Below are 21929 nucleotides of genomic sequence, written 5' to 3'. Positions count from 1 at the left end.
GGATGTGAGTTAAAATTTGTACGCCAGGTTCTACTGAAGCCAAGCCCCAGCCACTTTGTTTTTGGTTCATTTCAGACTTCCTCAACTCCAGTTGTCTTTTTTTTTTTTTTTTTTTTTGAGTGACAGCCAGTAATGACACATCTTCCCAAGTGGGGAGAGCTCTGCACACACCCTTTCTGACACTGGGGTACTTGCCTTATGGATAGGGGTCTGCAGGTTCCTCTTCACACACCTGGGTTGATTCGAAGCTTCGTTTCTCAGTCCCAAGGCGTTAGTTCTCAGCCTCGCCTTTCCGTTGGGCTCCAAACGGCCAATGTGATCCCATACTTTTCTGCCTGTTTCCCAAACCTTGCCAGCTAATTTTAGGGTTGAAGGACAGCTCTGATGAGCCTCCTGCCCACGTGGGGTTAAAGTTACCAGTGGCCTCTGCTTCTGGTCAGACCCGCTGGGAACAGCAGCAATCACTTCCCGAAGCTTGGTGTGGGCAGGAGCTGGGCCAGGGCAGTGGGCAGCAGCTGGGCAGAACATTTCCAAGACGATGGGAGGCTCGCCACAGCCCACGTTTTTCACAGAAAAGGCATTGCCTCTAATTCAGCGTGGCCTGATGTTATCCTGTTTTCCATATTGTTTTGGCTCCAGAAAGACCCGATGTTTACTACTGCAAGAAAAACCCCAACCATAGTCTCTGCCTTACTAGAGGCCCCTTTAGAGGATAAATGCTGACGGATGATTTGGACAATAAGGGAGGCATCCAGCTGCAGTTCTTTACCCTCTGCTAAAGACATCACAAGCCACATATTGATTTTTGGAAAGAAAAGAACTAGGAAGAAGCATGGGCCAATTAAGAATAAAACTAATAGTTTATTACCCTCTGATCTCTCAAGCAAGCAGCAGTAGGAGCACATGCTGCCTCCCTTACCCCCGTAGAGACATAATAACCAGGCAACTATGTACATAACCTCCTATTAAAATCCAAGTCAGAACCATTTGCTCAGGTCTCTTTGCTGGATCCTGATGAGTGCTCTCTGCTTCTGCAAAAATTTCTTCCCTTTTCTGAATGGTTGTTAGGGGGGAAAAAGCTCCTTTCTCCTCTCTTGCCTTACCAGGGGCCCCAAGGATGGCCCAAGTAGGTGAATGGAGTCTTGACAGTCAAATTCTTCATCTGTGTGCTCCACCCACCTCCATGGAGAAGACTGACTGTGTGTGCTACTTGTGGTCAGAGACGGAGAACAATGTGACAGGAAAGATACTGAGTAGTAAAGAGGGTGTGGAGGAGTTGCCAAGATTGACGCTCTAAAACATCTGGGTTTCTATGGTGTGCTGGAATCTGGAGAAGTTTATGAGTCCTCTCCTAAAATAACTCCTCGTCTTAGGCACACTGATGGCAGAGATTTTTTGATTTCCAAGTTGTCTTGACTTGAATGTCCATCGGCACTGGAGATATGTGCACGGGGTGGAGTTTTAGATGTGCGAACTGTGTTTTGTTAGAGTTTGAGGACTTTTGTCCAACTGTGCTTATAATGCTGTGTAGAGTAGAGGGAACCTACACTATTCTCCTGAGTGGTCTTTCCTGCTGTGGATATCTGCCATTGTCTGGTGGCTTTGATGACAGACGAGAAAGGAGTTGGGTTCATCATATTTCCAATGCACTGCACTTCTGCATGTTTACCAGACCTTTAGATCCCATGACAGCATATTAAAGTCCAGTGATATGAAGAATAACATCAATGCCATACAAGGAGTAACTTCACACTTAGGACGTATCCCTCTGTCTACCCACCCTAACATCACCACCTCTTGCATGTGTCCAGAAGTCTATAGTGTGAAAAATCCCAAGTAGTTCTAATGCATTCCAAGAGCTAAGAATCAAGGCTTCCAAAAGATAAGGGACGATGTCTCTTTCATTTGTGTCACATTTCCAGTGTCTTGGGTAGGGTCTGGCCATGAAACAATGTTCAGTAAATGTTGAGAGACTTTTAATTATACACACACCAAACATTTAGTAAGCCTTGTCAGATTTCCTTCAACTGCCAGTGAATATTGATACATGGTTTCTGTGAATTACCATAGGGCACTATATCTCAGGGTTTTGATTATCACTGGACCATTGCTGGACTGAGAGAAGACGTGTTTTACTTTATCTTTCCAAGTATGCTCTCCACAGGGACTTCTGCTGCTGCCCGGGGCCTCTGGATGCTCCTGACTTGGGGGAGATTCTTGACAACTTAGAAAGAAAACACAATGCTCCCTGATTGAGGGAGATATAGATAATTACGCTAAGGCTACATGTAACCCTTTATGTACCACATCTGGCTCTCTATCACATAGTACTGAAACTTGGGGCCCTGCTCTCAGATTCTGACCAGCAGCTGGGAGACCCGTCTCTCTGCCCCATCTCCTCTGGTCCTCCTGCCTCTGTAATGGCTTGCCCATGCTATGTCTACCCCTTACTAACTCAAATCCTCTGTCTCAGTGACTGTGAACTCAAAACACTCAGGGACGGTTGTTACCCTTACCACGTTATAGACTTGGCCGCCACAGTTCCCTTGACCCACGAGATTGCCTAGCTGATGCGGCAGGAGTGTATGTCACTTGACTCCAATTTAACTGTCCTGGCCCCTTCCTTGTATTGCCAAGAGATTTCCTAACAGAAACGTAACCCAGCGATTCAGGCAATTATTCACGTATTCCCCCACATCATTAGTTTTATGGAACACTGCCAGGGGGCATATTTTTTCTTCCCTGGGACTCCAGAGAATAAAGGAAATAGAACTCCTACCATGAAGTCATATTAAGGAGTTTATTTCTCAGAAAATACCCCAATAGCACGTTTATAAAGCCTTACTTGGACTACATTTAGGAGAGGAATTATTTCTATCGCACCTGCTGGCATGGGCTATCACTGTGTAGACCTCTTGTCTTCTGTAACATAGATTTAAAATATTTTTGATATCATCTCCTAACCACAAAGGGGTTCCTGCTGCTGCTACAGTAAAGGCATGGTCTCTGTTGGAGTTTGGCTTTAGGTAGGATGACTATAATTCAGTCATCCAAGTTATGATGCATCTGGGTGAAACATTAGTCGTATTGGCTAGCAGATGTAACTCGAGAGGACCTCCACTCCCAAGTAATGAAATTTCCCTGCATGCATCAGAGTAAATCCAGAAAGAGTGCAGTTCAATTGGGTCAAATATAAACATTATATGGAAAGTAGTAGTTTCCTCTCCTAAGCTGAAAACGGAAGGATGATGAGATACATCAGGTAGCTTTTGATCTAATAAGGCTGTGTAACAGCTATCCCCAGACTCAGTATGTTAAAGCCAAACTATCCTAGCTTATCTATCTGCAAAACAAGTAATCCAGGCTGTGTTTAAATCTGTGTCATGTGTCATTTCTTTCTCCATGGACCAGTGGGTAAAACAGGGGGTACTCTCCCCATGGCAACAGCATGAGCAAAAAGAAAAAAAAATGGGTGGAAACAAGGGTTGCTTCCTGACATCAAGGCTTGGATCTGGCCTTCATTTTACCCACATCCTCTTGGTAAGGGCAAATCTTTTAGCTAAGCCTAATTTGTGTTTGATCTATAAAAGGACGTAAACCCAAGGCATACACACAAAGGACAGATACGTAGACGAAGAGGCAAGACTTGAAAACAATAGTGTGAATGGTGGCGGGGAACATTAGGCCAAAGGGGCTTGCTCTTCCTCACTCCAGCCCTCTAGGGTAGGGTAGCGATAGGTGAACTGACTCAACCATTACAGCCAAGGGGGTAAAGCGAATGGACCCCAGAGCGACTCTGTCTGGAGAAGGCAGGTTGATGTTCTCATGGTCTGAAGGGAAGTGAACTTACCCTGATGGACACTGAATGGAGAAAGAAACGAAGGGGGAAGACACGGAGGGATTCTGGGTAGCCACGCCACACTAGTGAACAGGTGCACAGATGGGGAACTCTCTCAATTGACGGTCATATCCATTATGTATCGCCCCACAGGATGGGGAAGTGAGGGAATGGACAGAGGAACTGCAAGTTCACAGTTGCACGCTTCTCCCATCTGAAGAGAGAAAACAGAAGCCCTTTTCCTGTGAGGTCAAGAACTAAAGTGTTCCCAGCTTGGAGGATTCCTGTATGCCATGCATGGGCCTACAGAGCGCCCCCCTGTGGATATTTTGAGTGTTGCTATTAAGAGCTAACCTAATGGCTCCTTTTGTCCTTTCCCTTCGTGGGCTTGGTGGCCACCTTCTTTGAGAGTCTCTTCCTGCAGTGTGTCTCTCCTCTTCTCACAGTGTCAAGCCTTCATCCTTTTTCTACCTGCTGTCAGAACCCTGCATGGCTTCCTCTCAGGTAGGTGCCTTCGTGTTGAGAGCTTGCTAATCAGATACACCAATCATGCTGATTATGTCTGGTTCAATAATGGATCACCCCTCCCCAGGAATCTCCTGTTTAACATTTAAGCCAATTATAAGGCTCTGGGGAAATGGCTTAGATTGGGGTTGAGGATCTGAGAAAGGCAGGCTAAAGAGAAGCATTTGAGGCAAGGAGTTTTAGAGCCAAGCCTATCTTACCCTAGAGATGACAATGGGCTCTTACTCTGTCCAAAGGTAGCTTTAATCCATGGTGTCAATGGATCACATGGATTTATGGCTTAAAGTTTGCAGAGGAGCCTGAGGAATGACCAGTGGTCATTAGGATCCATAGATTCTTTGATACCCACTACATCATGAATCTGGAATGTCCCCCAAAGCCTGTGTATTGAAGACTTAGTCTACAGCGTGGCTTTATTGGAAGATGGTATAATGTTTAAGGGATAGACTCTAGTGGGACTTCTTTGGGTCATTGGTGGTGAGGCCTCAAAAGAGATTGTGTAACCTGACTCCTCGCTCTTTTGTGTTTCTTGACCCTGGTGTGAAAGGTTCTAGGACACTACATCCTCCCCCTCCCCCACACTATGATGCACTAGTATATCACAAACCTGAAACAAGGGAGGCAGTTTACCATGAACTGAAATATCCGGACCGTAGTCAAAATAGACGTTTCATTTTATACGTTGATTTTCACAGGTATTTCTTTAAGTAACAGGAAGCTGACTTACACAGCATTCCAGCCCCTTTCTTCTTCTATCTGCCTGGCCTTCATTCTTCTAATGTAGACCTCATCATTTCTTTCATTCTGAGCTCTTTCATTAACTTCCTAGCTAGCCAGCCTGTCTGTAGTCTCTAACCTGCCATATGGCGCAGCAAGAGTTGAGTTTTTAAAAATTATTTATGTAATTAAAATGCTAAATGATATAAAAGTATAAAGATAATATAGTGAAAGTGAACATCCATGTCTTTTTTTTAATAGCAAAATAAAGAAAAAATGTGCATAATTGTAGAGGTATTGGATTTTCACAAAATGAGCACATTTACATGACTGACATTACAAATAGAAACAGAACCTTCCCAACCTCTCTTTGCCCCCTTCCTGTTTCTCACTACCCACAAAGGTAGCTATAGTCTGAATCCAACAGCATAGGCCTGTTGCTTATGTTTGAAACCCATGAAAATTCACTCCTTCAATGTGTGTTCTGTTTATTTTTACTCTTCTTTTAAGAAAGACATTTTAAAAGAGAAATGTGTTATGCCTGTTTTAAAATTGTTTTAAAATCCTTTCCCCTGGTACGCTTACCACACATCTTCAGTGGGAAAGCACAGCGTGTTCATGTCATGACAGGCTGGTATACGTGAACAGCTTTGCTTTGAACGTGTTTCTTTTTGTCTAAGCCAATCGTTTTGCCCTACAAGGAAGTTCTGCTGCTCACTCTTCTCATAGAATGAGCATTCTAAGCCACACAGACAGCTTAGGTGACTCATTACCCTCCTCTATCCTAAACGACTGCTTCCTGGAAGTGGGGGCCATGTTTGGATGCTTCTCTGCAGCAGCCAGTGATCCTGACACAGTGACCCAGTTTTATAAAGATGTTTCAGAAGTGAATGCATTGATGGCCAACGTGCTTTTGTCGTGGAGAACCGCAGTGCGTCTGCTGCTGGCTCCTTCTTGGCAGGTGATGATCTTTACTTTGTCTCTTTAGACTGCTTCATCAGTCCACCTTTATGCACTCCAGAGCCTGCAAGACCACTAACAAGCCCAGTGTAGGGATCTGACAGCAAAAGCTGTCCCTTCAGAGGTCGCCGCTGCCTCAATATTATTTGTAGCTTAGCTCCTGATGGGCTCTTATGGAATAGGGGAGAGGCAGTAGCATTTATCCTAGAGCTTTCTTTATGTGTACAAAGACTTATCTAGTGATCTCAGGTTGGAGGTCACAACATGAAATTCACATCTCAACAAAGAGGTAAACCAGTTATCCTCCAAGTTTGACAGCCCTGGGGTTCATATTGAATCCTATTGGTTCTTCCAGGCTCTGGATCACTGTCACTGTGAAGAGGCATCTGGTGCTGTATTGGCGGTAAGAAAGCAGTCTTAACCAGTCTACCTCTCTAGCCTTACTAATGACAACTCAGAGATTCTGGAGCCTTCTTCTTCCCCAGGATTTAGGTTCCCATGGTGTGTGTGTGTACATGTATATAGAAGACAGAAGTAGACCCTGATAGTCCTTTCTTGGGAAATATTCACATTGCGTTTTGAGTCAGGATCTCTTATTGGCCTGGAATCTGCCGAGTATATTAGCAGAGGGGGCCAGCAAGTTTCCTCTGACTCCCCGGTGCTGAGATTTCAAAGAGACATGATGGTTTCATGGGTGCTGGGGACTGGACTCAGATCTCTATAGTTGCAAGGCAGGTACTTTGCTGGCTGAGCCATCTTCTTATTGTCAGGCTTCACAAGGGTCGTCGCTGTTTTTATGTCATGTAATGAAAAAAAAATACTTGCTTTAGATTTTGGCAGGGATCTTGGCTATGCCATTGACTAATTTCATGACTCAGAGCTCATGATTACTCTGATCCCAGGATCCTTAAATGCGCTTTGGGAAGAAATGTTTGTTTCATAGATTTGTTGAGAGAATTAAACAGTGTAGTAAAAGATAGGCCTTTTTTGCTTGCATTTGCAGGTGGACAGAGGGCCAGGAAGAAATACAATAGATGTGCAATGCACACATATACACACAACCCACATTTTTAAGTATGGTGTTCTATTTAAATATGTTTACTTATTACACATTTTGAGACAGGATCTCTCTGTAATTAAAAAAGGACATACTTACTGTTTTTCTGCCTTCCTTAGTTTCTCAGCTCCACTTTGCTTCACCTTAAACTACATTTCATGTTTGCATGCTGCTCATTTTTCAACTTTTTCAACTCCCTTTGAAGCCGTGCCTTCTTTCAGTTTATCGAGAAACATTTATATGCATATATAAATTTAATAATTTATGAATTTAATGAAGGCGATATATCCCAAGGCATGCATCATCAAATGACTTTATCATGGTACACACATCATTGAGTGCATTTAAGTAGGTGATATAATCTTACAGGGCCACCATCTCTTATGTGGCCATTCACTAACTGAACTGTCGTTATTAGACAAACGACATTGTGGGCACATGTACACTTTCTTCTGACTCTTAAAACAACATATTCAGAGGCTTCTCTTTTTCTGTGTGCTTTAAGCAAAGCATAGTCAGGCTAAACATGACCCTTCCATCAAATAAAGTTTTACTCAAACAGAGCCACCTCCATTCATACGTAGTCTATGGCAGCTTGCTTTCATGCTACACAGACCATGATTTGTAAAACCTTAGCTATTACTACCTGGATTTTTATGGACAGCGATTGTCTCTTTTGCTCTCCTATGCTTTATTGTTAAGTGAAGGAAAATACCATACCAAATCCCAGCATGGAAAGGACCGGTGGGCAGGAAGTCCCACCTCTAGTTGAGGAAATATTTGGTGAACCTATTGTTTGGCATCACAGGGATACAAGGCTTTACTGGTTCTGTAGTCATTGCTCCGTTCACTCCTCCCTGACTCTTACATCAGACCAGGAACTGATGTGTTTGGATGCTCATGGAGAACCATGTTCATGCTGGGTGATCAAGACCAGGGTTACTAACAGATTATTTTGAGGGACTCTGAAAGGGGATGGTACAGTACCCCAGATGTCCCATAAAGAACCTTTGCCTACCTTCAGCCCGAAGGATCAGGTGGAGGAACAAGTTATTAGACTCCAGATGGAATCACTTCATGGAGAGGTGCCTTACAAGAGCTCTGGCATTTAGTTGGGCGCTGAATCACAGAGACGGGGAGGGAGAAAGCCAGGGTAACACATGCCCCACCTCTGCTTTCCTGAAATGTCCTACTTTCGTCTCCTGGCTGCTGAGTTCTCCCAGAGCTTGAAGACAAGGATTCCTCACTGCACCCTATGCAAGCCCGGATCCTTTACCTCCTCCAATATAAGCTGTAACTGGGATGGGATAAGCAAGCGAAAGGCAGCCAGTACTTGGTTCTTGTTGGCAGGTTCTTGTTCAGACTGTCCCACTGAGCAAAGATAATGGAAATGTTCCTTGTCTACTATCTACTATGCCACAGGTGGCCGTGGACTCTCCAAAATGTGGGTATGGACCTGGGAACTGAATCTTTAATACATTTGATTCCATTTTAATTTTATGTTAAATATCCACATATAGGCAGTGTCTGCCATATTAGAAGCACGGCTGTGCGTGGATCCCCATTTTCCTTCACGTCTTGACTACAGTGCATTTTTCTAGATGGTTATTTTTGCTGGGTGAGATTTTTTTTTTTTTTTTTGTTTCTCATTTCATTGAGTCTGACACACATGATCAATTCTGGATATCTGAGATGGCTCCTCTTGTTCCTGTTTTGTAGAAATAATCTCTGAAGACTTGCTGCCTCCAAGAGCATCACTTTTAAACATACTTTCTTTATACGACTCTAGTTATCACTTCATATCCCTCGTGGATCTCTTCCACCTCCTTGCACCATGAATTTGCAGTCAGATGACAGCTTTTAAGCTGAAGTAGAGAAATATTCCTTGTGGATTCAGGAAGGATAACTTCAGGAAGTTAATGAAATGTCCTAGAAGACACCTGCTATTTTAACCAGCAAAGATCTAGAGTCTTTGTCTGGGATCTGGGGTTCAGTCATACCTGTTAGCCTTCCTACCCAGCTTGAAAATGAAGATGTATCATTAGGAGTGGTTTTGGTTTTGAGCCAGCAAGATGGCTTAGTTGGTGAAAAACTTGCCATAGATGCTTGAGGGCCCTGGGTATTTGTGATTTCAGCGCTGTGGAGGTCGAGACAGGGGGATTCCCTGGGGCTCACTGACCATTCAGAGTAGCTGCACCTGTGTGCTCCAGGTTGAGACATCTTTCCCAAAAAAACTGAGGTGAAGAGAGGTGGAGGAAGACACTTGGTATGGACTTCAGACTTCCACACGCATCCTCACACACACACACACAGAATATACACATATACGTACACATACTAAGAGTTGATCGTGGCTCTTAAAGCATACACGGCTTGCAAATATATTTTGTGAATCTGGGCCAGGTCCTTTTAGAATGGCTATGTGGATTCTGCTAACCTCAGAATCCCTCTCTTGTCGTCTTTTCTTTTTGATAGACACTGTTGTGTGGGAGCTCAGGCCATGATTTAAATGTGCATAATCTCAGGGCTGAAACAGAATTAATACCTATTGCTTGATTTTCACACAGAGACATTAATTACTATTTGTTTTACATTTGCATTCACAGGTATCTGTGGAGAAAAATTAGCATACTTTGTTGTTAGGCTATTATTAAAATGACAGTTGGGAAAATATTTGAAAAATATTGTCTTTCTCCTTGGCTTCCCTTTTTGGCATTGGCATTATTATTTCCCCCATACCTTCTCCCTAAGTTATATTTGTGGCACAATTTTGAAATTCTGAATAAGAAAGGGAGAACCTTTTAGAACATGGATACTGGGGACAATATCAAAACTGTTAGAGCCAGCGTTTCCTAATGGCTTTTGCATCTGTGTGTAAACAAGCTAAACTGGTCCAGCCATTCAAAACTGGTGAATCAGAGGTGCCTACAGCTTAGGGAAAAAAATCTTGTGTGGCTTTAACCCTTCCATGTGTGGGGTGTATATGCACACACTGGATTTAGCTGGGTTCTTTCTTTCATTAAGCTCTGCTGATGTTTGGGTCAAGAGGATGAAGAAAAAGGAGAATTCTTGTCTTTTCTGGCCTTCAAAGTGGTGTCAGACACCCAAGATTTGTGGTCATCAGTACCACTGCATACTGGAAGCCGCTGAAACAGGTCATCTCATCCTGAGTCCAGAAGATGGAATTCATGCTATCGTGTATGTCTCAGCTGCAGAATCGTTCAGACTTGCTAGGTAGTTACAATTCTGCTCCGGGTTTTGCTATTCCGTTCACTGCTTTACAGATCAGTGGAGCTGTAGCCACAGTCTCATGCTGCTGGCTATGGAGCAGCAGAATCCTGGAGTCTACACAGGCAAGAGCGCTGCTGAGAGGCGTCTTTGCCTCTATGTGTCTGTCCGTGAACTTGAAGTTTCATTGACATCAGTAAACACTGGTGTTTATCACAATCTGTTCTCTTAGTACAGAATGCCCTTGGCCTTTTGGGGGACTCATATTCTGGGCAAGTTGGTAGGATATTTGGAAGGCTTGATTGACTGATTCATTCATTCATTCATTCATTCATTCATTCAACAAACATTTGTTGGACCTTCTATGTGCAAGATCCCAAGGAAAACATTTGAAACAGAACAAAATAAGCTCCCAACCCTCATTTCTCATCCACTGCTCATGAATCTCCTGCTGGGTTTGTCCTTTTCAGAGTTGAGCATGTCTCCCAGGAGGTCAAGACTGGGCATCTGGAGTTTGAATCTACTTTTTGTACAAGCCATAGGATGGTGGAGAAAACTCTGTAAAATGTGCAGCAGGGAACAGAGGGGGGGCGGGAAGGAGGAGAGACAGACAGACAGACAGACAGACATAGATACACATAGACATATATATATACACACAGAGAGACAGACATAGATACACACAGAGACACAGACATAGACACATGCAGAGAGACATAGATACACAGAGAGACATAGATACACACAGAGAGTCATAGACACAACACACATACAGATACACACACACACACACACACACACACACACACACACACACCCCTACTCAGGTAGAAACAGGTTCCCTACATCTAGCTGGCTGCTGAGGCTGTCCTGTAGTCAGGTAAGATTTTCTTCTCAAGAGAGGCCTATGTCCTTGCTTCCAGGATTCAGGAAGCCAAGGCAGGAAAACTGAGATCAAGGCCAGTCTGGGCTGCATACCAAGGTGAACAAAACAAAATAAAACAAAACCTTGAAGATCTTTCCCATCTCCAACAGTGAGCTTGATATCATATTTGGCTCTTTACCAACCTGAAGTTTGTAGAAGAAAATGTACATATTTTATATGGAAGCAGACATACACATAATTCGGTATTAAACTCTTAAGTTTTACCTTCTGACCAGACAAGTCTCTCTGGAAAGAAACCATATTCAGATGGCTGCGCAAATTTGTACTCATCTGGTGCATTTCTATGTAACAGCACACTATCTTTGAATATAATGAGCGGTGGGGCTCAGTGGACAAGGGTGCTTGCGGCCAAGCCTGAGGACTTGAGTTCAAACCCCAGCCAGCATCTACGTGGTGGAGGGAGAGAATTACCTCTGGTCTGCTGCTTACCTTCAAGTGTCTCTTGTGGCCCAAGTGGGCACAGGCACACGTCACGTGCATGCAATACATAAATGTAATAATTAAAATTAAACAACGATAACTCTAACAGTGACGCTTGAATCTTCACTTTGGAACAAATCTGTGCAGAGCATTTAATATTTGTGGAAAGTTCTAAAAGAGACTCTTCTCTCCATTTCCCAGTAGATGTGGCCAAGGCTTAGAACCTCTTCAATGATGATATTTCTAATTTTCGAAATGCCCACTCAGCTGGGCTGAGCGCTTTACTTTTTCCTTATAGTGGATTTTTGAAAGGGGTCTGTCTGTCTGTCTCTGGACCCATTCCTGGATGAACATTTTCCCTTGCGTTCTCTTGTATCTCAGCCTTCTTCATTGTCACAATAACCATGATTTTCAGTGTTTTACAGGTGCCCAAGCCTCCACTGCCTGATTTCTGAAATAGCCTTCCTGCTGATGTACACACAGACAAGTGAATCTGAGCTCCAGGGACCAGTCCCTTCCCAGCCTCCGACGTCTCCTGATGTGTCTCTGGGCAGCAATATGTAAAGGGCAATAAGATCAGGTTGTGGTGACGATGTGACAGGGTGTCAGCACCTATGGCCATACCCGGGTTGTGACAAGCACCTGGGCAAATGTTCCCAGTGACCCCTGGCTGGTGACTGACAAACAACATCAGTCATCAGAACAGCGGGGCGCAAACCAGAAGGAAATGTTAAAGGCAGCTGGAAGAAAGGCCCCCAGGGTGTCCTGCCACTGTGGGCCCCAGGGACCCTGTCAGAGGGGAAACTTTCATAGGCAGAGGCAGAGAAAATCAGGGCTGTGCTCACAGTGTAAGAGCCAAGGAAATACTACCCAGTGTCCTGTCCTCCTGGGGACAAGACCTCTCAGGACAGTCTGAGATTTGTAGGCATTATAATGTCTCTAACTTTTGAAGGTCCAGTCCCACATCATCAAAAGTGTTTTACAATATGCTCACACCTCTAATTACATATGCGTCATATAGAGTTACACTCAATAGCCACCATATGCACTTTTTTTTGCAGGCATTTAATGACTACATTTATTTCTACTGTACTTTTGTTTTCCAAAAATCTACCAGGCCCATATATTTAAAAGACATCTTTTTTTTTTGAGGATCTTAAATAAGCCTGAAGCACTGGGTCTGCAGTGCCTCATGGGTAAAACACTACTGCCTCAGCATGAGCCAGGGAAAGGGTCTATAGCAGACTTCTCTGTGACAACTCATGCTGTTCTCAGCTCAGCCCCTGGCTCCCCTCCCAACCCCCACCCCTCCTCCTCAGTGCCTCAATGGTATTAGAGTCCATCCATTGTCAGATATGGTTTAGACTCCATGGTTAGACTCCATTGCTGTCAAATGTGTGGCCCATACCCCACTGTAGTATGAGCTGGGATTCCTTCTTAGGTTTGTATCTACAAGGGCTCATTGATCACAAGGAGAAAATCAGCCGGTCCACACCAAATACCCATACAATAGCAAAGGATGTAAATTCATAGAGATAGTTCTAGACTAGAGATACCTGACATGCAAATTCTTGGGCTCCCAAAATCAATCTCAAGAGGCAGAAACTCTCACCTCCAGGCAAGCCCAGTGTACTCTGACGACGGTGCCGCCACACCAGAGCAGACCCCCTCAGACCACAGATGTGTTAAGGACTTCTTAAGCATGAGGATTCAGGACCAGCGGGTCTTCAGTGGGACCTGAGAGTCTGCATCTTTAATAAACGTCTGTAGGATGGCAGTGCTGGTCTACGGACCACACTTTGAGTAGCCAGATACTAAGCTATCCCAGCTCATTGATCACCAAGCAGAAAGAAAGAAACCACTGGCTGGTGGAGGGTGTCAGTTTCACCATTCTCAGCCTCTTTATGTGTCACACGACAGGAGACTAATACTTGATGAAACGGTCACGGATAAATGAAATATTACACACATAGCATGTGGAGTATAATGGGTGACCAGTAGGTTTTCCCCATTCTCACCCTCTTCATACAACTCATCAAATTTTCTTTTCTCGAATTCAGATGTTAAGTGTCTTAACTGTAAGGTAGCCAGTGAAGAGGATATTTGAATGAAATTAAATCACCAATGAAACAAACCTTTAATATACCCTCCACCCCTTTCTTGTATCTATCTAGGATTTGGCAACCTGAACGCTAAAGTGAGGAATGAATTTACAACAGGTAGGAGTTAGGGGTAGCAGGGAAAAAGTTCTTTCTGGTAAGTGGGGCTCAGGCAGGTAGACCTAAGGGGATGTTTGCATTCGGGAGTTGACAGACATTTACTGAGTACTTGCTGCCTGCTACGGTGCCCTGGCATTTGGGTCTAGGCCTGTGAGGGACAGATGGAATGTGTCCACCCTGGACCCCTTGGTCATTTGTCATCCCACCAGTCCCTCATTTGGACTGGCTGGGGATTGTGCAGGAAGGAGGGGGACCTAAGTGTGTGTGTGTGTGTGTGTGTGTGTGTGTGTGTGTGTGTGTGTGTGTGCATGTGTGTTGTGGGGAGGGGAAGTCAGGGTGAAATTAAATTTCTGTCTCTCCTTTCTGGAATGTCAGCAATGTGCTGAGAACAAGGTAGTGCAGCTGGCTGCCAGCTCTTTCCTCATCTTGGTTCAGAGCTTCTCAGCCTCCTGGTAGTTCACAAGTCTTCTAGATGCCCAGTCCTGTGTCATCTTGTTTCTCAGATGCCTCTTTTTTTTTTTAAGATAATCTCAATTGTCCTGCTTCCATCCATCATCTGCCAAGACAATGCCTAATGTGCCTGTTAGAACTTTCCTCCCAGAGGAGTGTCTCACACCATTGAATGGAACAGCAGTTTCTTTGTCAGAGTCGAACTGTGCCAATCTGGGAATTTTGGAGCATGGACACCCATACACAGCTCACCAATCTCCCATGACCAGCCATCTAGTGCCAGCCCAACCCCTCCTTACTATTTCTACTGCTGTTGAGACAGATGGGCCTGAGTTTGCCATGCTTGTCTCCATATTGAATTATTTCACATTCACGGTTATTCCAACTCCTTCCCAGCTTGTGTTCATACAGTCTAAGGGCAGAAGAAGAGCCCTGGTGTGCTCTGGTGAAACATTCTCATTGTGTTTGAGAACTGAGAATGGTGTATAGAGTCTAGAGACTCTCTGGGATAGAGAACAGGTAGAGAGAACTGTCCAGCAGAACTTGGGCATTCAGTTAGGCTTGTGCCGTTTCAATTTTATTATAAGCTCCAATTTTTGAAAACCAAAACTCTGTTTACCTCATTTTCTTTGAAGTAAATAGGCCAGGTCCTGGATCTACAGATGAAAGGCTGCAGGTGATTCTCCACTGGCTAACACTGAACCAGGAAGAGATGTGGTAAGTGGGATGAAGTTTGCTGTGTAGAACAATGTTCTAGTCGGTTGCTCCAGGCACCTCAATGTGGATAGTCTAGCAAGAGCTGTGCTCCTGAGAAGGGAGGGTTCTCCTGGGATGGTGGGAGCCACAGATGGGATGGCAAGTTGGGAATAAGTGGGGTCCTCCCAACCCATTTTACTTGGTGTGTATCATTGTCTACAATGGAAACAGTGATGGTTCTTTCAAATTTATATAGTCATTGAGTACCATGGTCAGTGCTTTGCTTGGTCCATCACTTAACACACACACACACACACACACACACACACACACACACACACACACACACACTTTATAGATTTTTTTCATTCAAAAGTAGCCCATACTGGCAAAATGAGGAAGATGGGAGAGAAAAGACCCCCACACTGGAGGTGCACACACCCAGGGTGTTTGCTACATTGCTTAACCCAGGAGGTTCACCATGATCTATTCTTCCATGTCTTGCTTACCTCCAGGAATAAGTGATTTTCCCATGTTGTGACAAACTCCTTTCTTATTGTGCCCAGTTGGCGGCTGAGACAATTTCACCACTGCCTGTTTAACCATTTGATGAGAATAACTACATTGGAATTATTTCACTTCCCCAACATGGTAATGTGGTAATAAAGGCCATCCCTATATGCTAACATTTTATTTATCAACATCTAAGCCAATGTAATGGCACTGAAGTTTTTTTTCCTTCCCCAATATAACACATTCCTATATAATTCAATGGACACTTGATCATGGTTTCGGTGTGTTATCAAATTATTTGAAAACATCGGCTCCAGCTTTCCATCAACTGCCCTGCTTGAGAGAGGGAGGCGGGAGGGAGGTAGCGGAGTAGTTACTAAAGGGACGGCAGAGCCCAGAGTTGACTGCTTAGATTATCTGGGTTTGCACTCAACACTTGCACCTTACTACTTGCCAGCTCACGACAGGCTTTTTAGCCTCTTTGTCCCTTCACTTTCTCATTTATTTAACACGGTGTTCAGGCACCCTCTTACAGTCGCTTCATGAGTCAAATAAGTGGTTGCATGTAAATGCTTCAAGTGGTCCACGCAGTGAACACTCAGAACCCACGCTGAATGAGCATAACTATTAAGGTTTCGAGAAACCATGTTTTCTGGTTCGTGCTCCTGACAGCCGTGTAGAAGAGGGCTGACCCTGGGCTCACAGAGAGTCTGAGGACACGCCCTCTCCTTGTACATCCTGCCGAGCAAATTCTTATAATTTAATCATGACTTTTAATGTTTGAAATGGTGCCTTTTACATTTCACTGAAGCACCGTTGCCGGCTGCTCTGTATTGTACTCCCTGTTTATATTGCAATGCAAATTATTCCTGGTGGAGAGTTTACAAACTGCACTTCCATTATTAATAGGGTTATGATTTTCCCCATTCCGCTCTTATCTCTGTTGCTTGCGTGATGCATAATTCATGCTTACTACCCTTTGCTGGTCTCAGTGCCAGGGCACAGCAGTCTCCCCCTCTCTCTCTTTCTTCCTGATGACAGTAATTGGTATTCAGTGAGAGTAAAGTGACCATGTCCCTAGCTTCTGCCTCTCTCTAAAGGCAGCCCCTGGAAAGGCTCACACTCAGGGATAATAGAAGCTTGAGGCCATTTACTGCCAAGGCTTGAGTCCCAGTTTGAATTCAGCTCTGGGTCCCAGACAGACACACACAGGGCTTTCCAGAGTCCTCAAACTATTGGCAAACCAGGAGCAAATAGTATCTCCACTGTAGTATGATAAAGGACCACTGGGAGGTTTGAAATTGCAGGGGAAGACCGGCTCAGCCTGTAGCAGACTTGTGGAGTCTGGATACTCACTCACCTCTTATCAAATACTTTGAAGGTCACCAGACTCTGCTCTTGCCCTTCCCACCAACACAGACTCTCACAGGAAACTCCCAGATGGGATCTGGCAGCCCTTGTCTTGGGATGCAATACTCTCTGTAGATGCTTAAATGTGGGACTAAAACCTGGGAAGTCTCTACCCTGGGAAGCTCTGTATGTGTGCTATGGTGGGAGTGGTGGACCATGTTGTCCCCCTCAGTCTCTGGAAAGTCTAAGAATAAAGTGGCACAGGAGTTAGAGGTCCCAACACAGGACCACTCTGCCCTTAAGAGAAGAGCAACTGGTGTCCAGGGTACTGACCATATGAACTGGTTTGACAGGACATCCTAGCTTAGGAGACAAGCCAGGGACAACTGTTACTATCAAAGTGGAAATGAAATATTCTTGATCTAATTTTTGTGAACCTTGGGAGCCATTTTCGTGGAGGAGGGCATCCCATGGCGGGCATTCCATCATACACACTGGCTTGTGTAATGCTCTTTTTCTTCTCCTTGTCTTCTTTGCACTGGCCACTGGCTGCCACAAGCCTTGTCACCAGTCTCAGATAATCTAATACTGTTGTTCTCAAGAGGCAGTCTCTTTAAGGAGCCTTATTTCCCTAACCAAGGCTGGCCCCTCTAGCCAGTGTTTCATTCCCATACAGACAGACAACTCCTATCATTCTCTTTTGTCAAATCTGGCTCCTTGGGGCAGAGTGGGAGGGTACTAACAGACAGATGCAAAGTATTATCCACAAAGCTTTCTTGCTGAGAAGGAACTGTTAGGTCTGTCTAGGGGGTGTCTCACAGACATTCACCTTCCTTTAGGAGCAGACTTGGAGGTCTGAAGTCCCTAGTTAAGAGTTGTTAGGTGTTCATACGTCCCTTTACTGTTCAGTGCCATGTGCAGGAGTTGGTGGGATAGCTCACTGAGTAGGGCTGTAACAGAAACCCTGAGGTCTTGGTGGATCTTAGTATGTCCACAGAGCCTGCCTGATTCTCTGAGGTTGGAATGGCCCTGAGAGGTCATTTTTGAAGGCCATAGCTGGCCACTCGTGGTAATCTTCCTTGCCACATCCCTGACAGGAACTTGCAATATTTCTGCTTAACAGAGGCCCCCCTTTCCAGAAGATTCTTCCCCCCTCCTGGTTCCCAGCTTCTCCTTCCTGCATCTACTTCCCATCTCCTCTCTTACTCACCAAGCAGGGGCGCTGAGTTATCCAAGCACACTTATACAAGCAAAGGAAGATGAGCCTTCCTTCTTCTGAGGAATGTACTTAGAAACTCATGCCTTCTGCCATACACACAGACATAAGAAGTCTCCAACTCACACAGGGGACATACATACTTATGGATACGTGTGTATAGGCATATACAAATATACAGAGAAAATGTGAACATCTACAGATACCAGGGACAGACACACACACAGACACACAGACACACAGACACACAGACACACAGACACACACACACACACACACACACACACACACACACACACACACTCCATGCTCACTTTCAGGAGGCTTCCTCCCCACACTTGGGCTGAGTGTAAAAGATAGGTAACAGTTGACGTACTCTGACCCCACTCAAGGGCCCTGGGTTGCCCACTGAATCCTGAAGTGCTTTCCTGCTTAAGTTTGTTTTCTTCTGGCCAAAGAGAGCTACTTCCTTCCAAGAAACAGAGCCAGTGGGTTCCGCTGAGCCCACACTGTGGTTGGGGACACACATTTTGGCATCGGCTCTGTCCTCCCACGGATCTTTGTTTACATAGCTCCTGTTTCTCTGGACTTGAAGACCTTGAGAGGCCCTACCACCACCGTGCCCTAGCACAGTGACCTAGCACAGTAGAGTGTGGCTGCAACTGAGGAGGCCTCGTGTGTGAGACTTTTACTATTCATGTGTTCTTGTTGCCGTATTTGAAGGTTTTTTTTTTTCTTTAACCAATGAAATCTAGGACTCTCTGTAGAGCCTCCTTTGACCAACTGGAGCAATGGCTTTGTGCTCTGGACTCTACCTTATGTGAATTGATCCCCTGAGGACAGGCCTGCTGGCTTTCTACCACTCCCAAACAGTACTGCCACACAGAAGCACATTGTGTGTATTTACTCCACGAACCACTTCACCTGACACACAGACTCTTTGAGCCGGGCACTATTGCTCTCCCCTGTTTACAGATGTGGCCACTGAAGCTCAAAGGAGCAACAACTACCAACCACAACAAACACCCAAACAAGTTGAATCCAGGTCTTGGCTGGTCCTGCACCACATAGTTGTAAAACCTCTTCTATATTGCTGTGAGGTTTTGAACTTCTGGGCCTTAGGAGTCCTTGATCTTCGGAACCAGAGAGCTTATGACTTATGCCACGGTTCCTTTAAGGTTAATGGAAAGAGCTCTCGGCTCATGGAAAACAAACTCCATAATCTGGGTTACTGGGTCATTCCTTCTCCAGCTGGTTCTACTAGCTTTTGGGTTTTCCCTATTGTCTGGCCAAGCCTGGCTCATCTCCACTCAAAGCTGCCTAGGATTCTAAGCTTGAGCTCCTCAGAGTGATACAAATATACCTGAATTGAGAACCAGCTGTATGTGTCTGCAACTGTGCCCACCATAGAAATTTCATTCTCGGGAATCCAAGAGCCGTGTGATGATCAAGATTGGTTCCTGCATTTATTTAACATGGTTTTTGGACGCCTGTGTCATCGGTCCTATGTTGAACTGGAAATATTGAATGGCCTCCAGGGCTTAAAAATCTAGTAAAGGGGACAAACATAAAATCAAATAACCCCCTATAGGATAAATGGATAAAGGAAGCCAGGGTGCTAAGAAGAGAGACACATTGACCATTGCACCTGAAACTGTCCAGCTGCAAAGAGCAAGGGAACTAATTGCCTTACAATACAGACTCATAGATACTAAATATTGGATTTCAGCAAGTCTGGAGGGGCTGTCCAAGGATGAAGATACTTACTCATCTACTCAAGTAATTCTGGGACGGAGCCCTCTGAAAAACTATCTGTAGAAAGAGGTCAGAGAAAATGTTGCAAGGAAAAAAGTCATTATGTTAAAGAATTTTAAGGATTTGTCAGCAGGCAAGAGGATTAAAGGGCTTTTAAAAGTTATAATTTAAAACTTGTTGGTTATGGAAATGATCAAATGTCAAATAAATAAATTAATTAAAAACTTGAAAATGAGACACCCAGGGTTAACCATGGCATTCAGTTTTGTGTGCATTTTGTCAGAAAGTTTTCTGTTAACATCAACTATATATTCCAAATTTCCAGCATGTCAATTCTTCTGTTTCTGAATACACAGTCCATCCATAACTCCTTGGTATTTACAGTGTGACTCATGGCAACACCATTGATGTGGCCTCCGCCGATGCTGGGATGAAATCTGTGATTCCCCCAGGATACCCAAATCATGCCCATTTTGTTCTTTTTGGCTTCAGAGGCTTCTCCCTCCTAATACTAATATTTAAAAACTGATATAGATCTTCACATTTTGATTTTATAAGTAATTTTCATTGAGGAATGTAAACACATATGCACACACCCTAAGTGTATAACTGCTGGTGGATCTTCACAAACTGAACACACTTTTGGAACTAGCGTCCCAAATCAAGGCAATGAACATGACCAGCACCCCACACTCCCTCAGTCCTCATCTCCTCTTTCTAATACTCAGTCATGAGAACAAGAGGCAGAACCAACGCTAGGTCTGAAGTCCCGTACTTGGGGTTCATTTCTTCCCTAAGACTGTTGCCTTACACTTGCTTTTGGTGGCTGCTCCCAGCAGGTCACTTGAGCAGGGCTATGTTTGACAGCATCCCAGGTACCAGGCTTGTGCTTTGTGATAGCCAGACACTGGGTGCCAGGAGACGGGTGGTCCTGAGCACTCCAGAGACTCTCCTATAGTCTGTTCATATTTTGATCTCAGTTCTTAGGACAGGGTTCCTTCACTAATTCCCTGCACAAACACATTCCTGGAAGGTGCACTATGCGGACTCCACTGCACTTGAGGTCTGCTGCCAAGGCTTCTTTTTCCCTCCCTCTCTCTACTCTGACCCGAATCATCTTCTCGGATCGTGGGGAAGAACCTTTCAATATTCTTTGGGGCTAAATTTTTTCTTGAATTATTAGCAGCAATCACCTCTGGTAACCTTTTGCCCTGAGGCCTTTCAATTTTTTTGTAACGTATTATTTTGTATTATGTATGGCTTCTTTTAATTTCAAAAATAACATAGTTTTACGGAAAATATGTGAACCATACAGTCATGTACTATGTAAAAAGTGAAAGCCATTCTTATCGGTTGAGGCTCTCCCTCCCACTAAAGGGTGGGAGGAACCACCCTGAGCAGAAAAGATGAGTGTATCAGATTTCGCTCTTTATTACTGTCTGGATTTTTGCCAAAATTGGGATCATATTATCCTATTTTACAACTTTATCTTGGCTTTAACAACACTGCGCACACATCTTAACAAATCAGTCCCTGCAACACCCCATCACTGTAGCAGCTTCAAAGAACTGTTGTAACGTGCTGGGAATGACTTAGCCGTGCTGGGGTGGGGGTGGAGGTGAGGGTGGGGGTGGGGCATGGACAAGGCACATGGCACTTAAATTATCTCCTAGTTTTGCTATGACAAATGAATCTGCTGTAAGCATGCTTTTCTCTTCTTTTTAGAAACAAGGTCTCATGTGTCTTGGCTGTTCTAGAATCCTCAAAGGAGCCTGGGGGTGACCTTGACCTTCTAATCTTTCCTCCACCTCCCTAGTGCTAAGAGTACAGCTGAGTGCCATCATGGCCAGTTTGGGAGCTGGCATGCTTTATATGTATATATTTGTCCAGACACTTAGATGAGAATGAATCCTGGAGGTTGTCGGACTAGAGGCAAAGAGCATCAGCCTTTTAAATGCTGGTCGGTCACCGCTTACAGTTTGGTTGACAGACTAAGGTGTAGTCTTTTCTAATTTAAACATTGGATACTATTAATCTTC

The 21929-nt window shown here is 44.4% G+C and overlaps 1 long non-coding RNA gene across 4 annotated transcripts; it reads left to right on the top strand.

The window, feature by feature from the left end:
* Positions 1-5669: 5669 nt before the first annotated feature.
* Positions 5670-20109, top strand: Gm34741. 4 transcript variants are annotated; one of them, XR_866916.1, is made up of 5 exons: positions 5670-6041; positions 6396-6443; positions 12107-13910; positions 14996-15077; positions 18708-20109. It is a non-coding gene; the product is annotated as a predicted gene, 34741 (long non-coding RNA). The 4 variants fall into 4 exon arrangements; XR_866915.1 differs by having other exon boundaries at positions 12107-15077; positions 18891-20109; XR_375181.2 differs by having other exon boundaries at positions 12107-15077.
* The last annotated feature ends 1820 nt before the right edge of the window (positions 20110-21929 follow it).

The sequence above is a fragment of the Mus musculus genome, chromosome 2 (genome assembly GCF_000001635.26).
Source record: "Mus musculus strain C57BL/6J chromosome 2, GRCm38.p6 C57BL/6J".
Lineage (NCBI taxonomy): Eukaryota > Metazoa > Chordata > Mammalia > Rodentia > Muridae > Mus > Mus musculus.
This window is presented reverse-complemented; position numbering and strand designations above follow the sequence as displayed.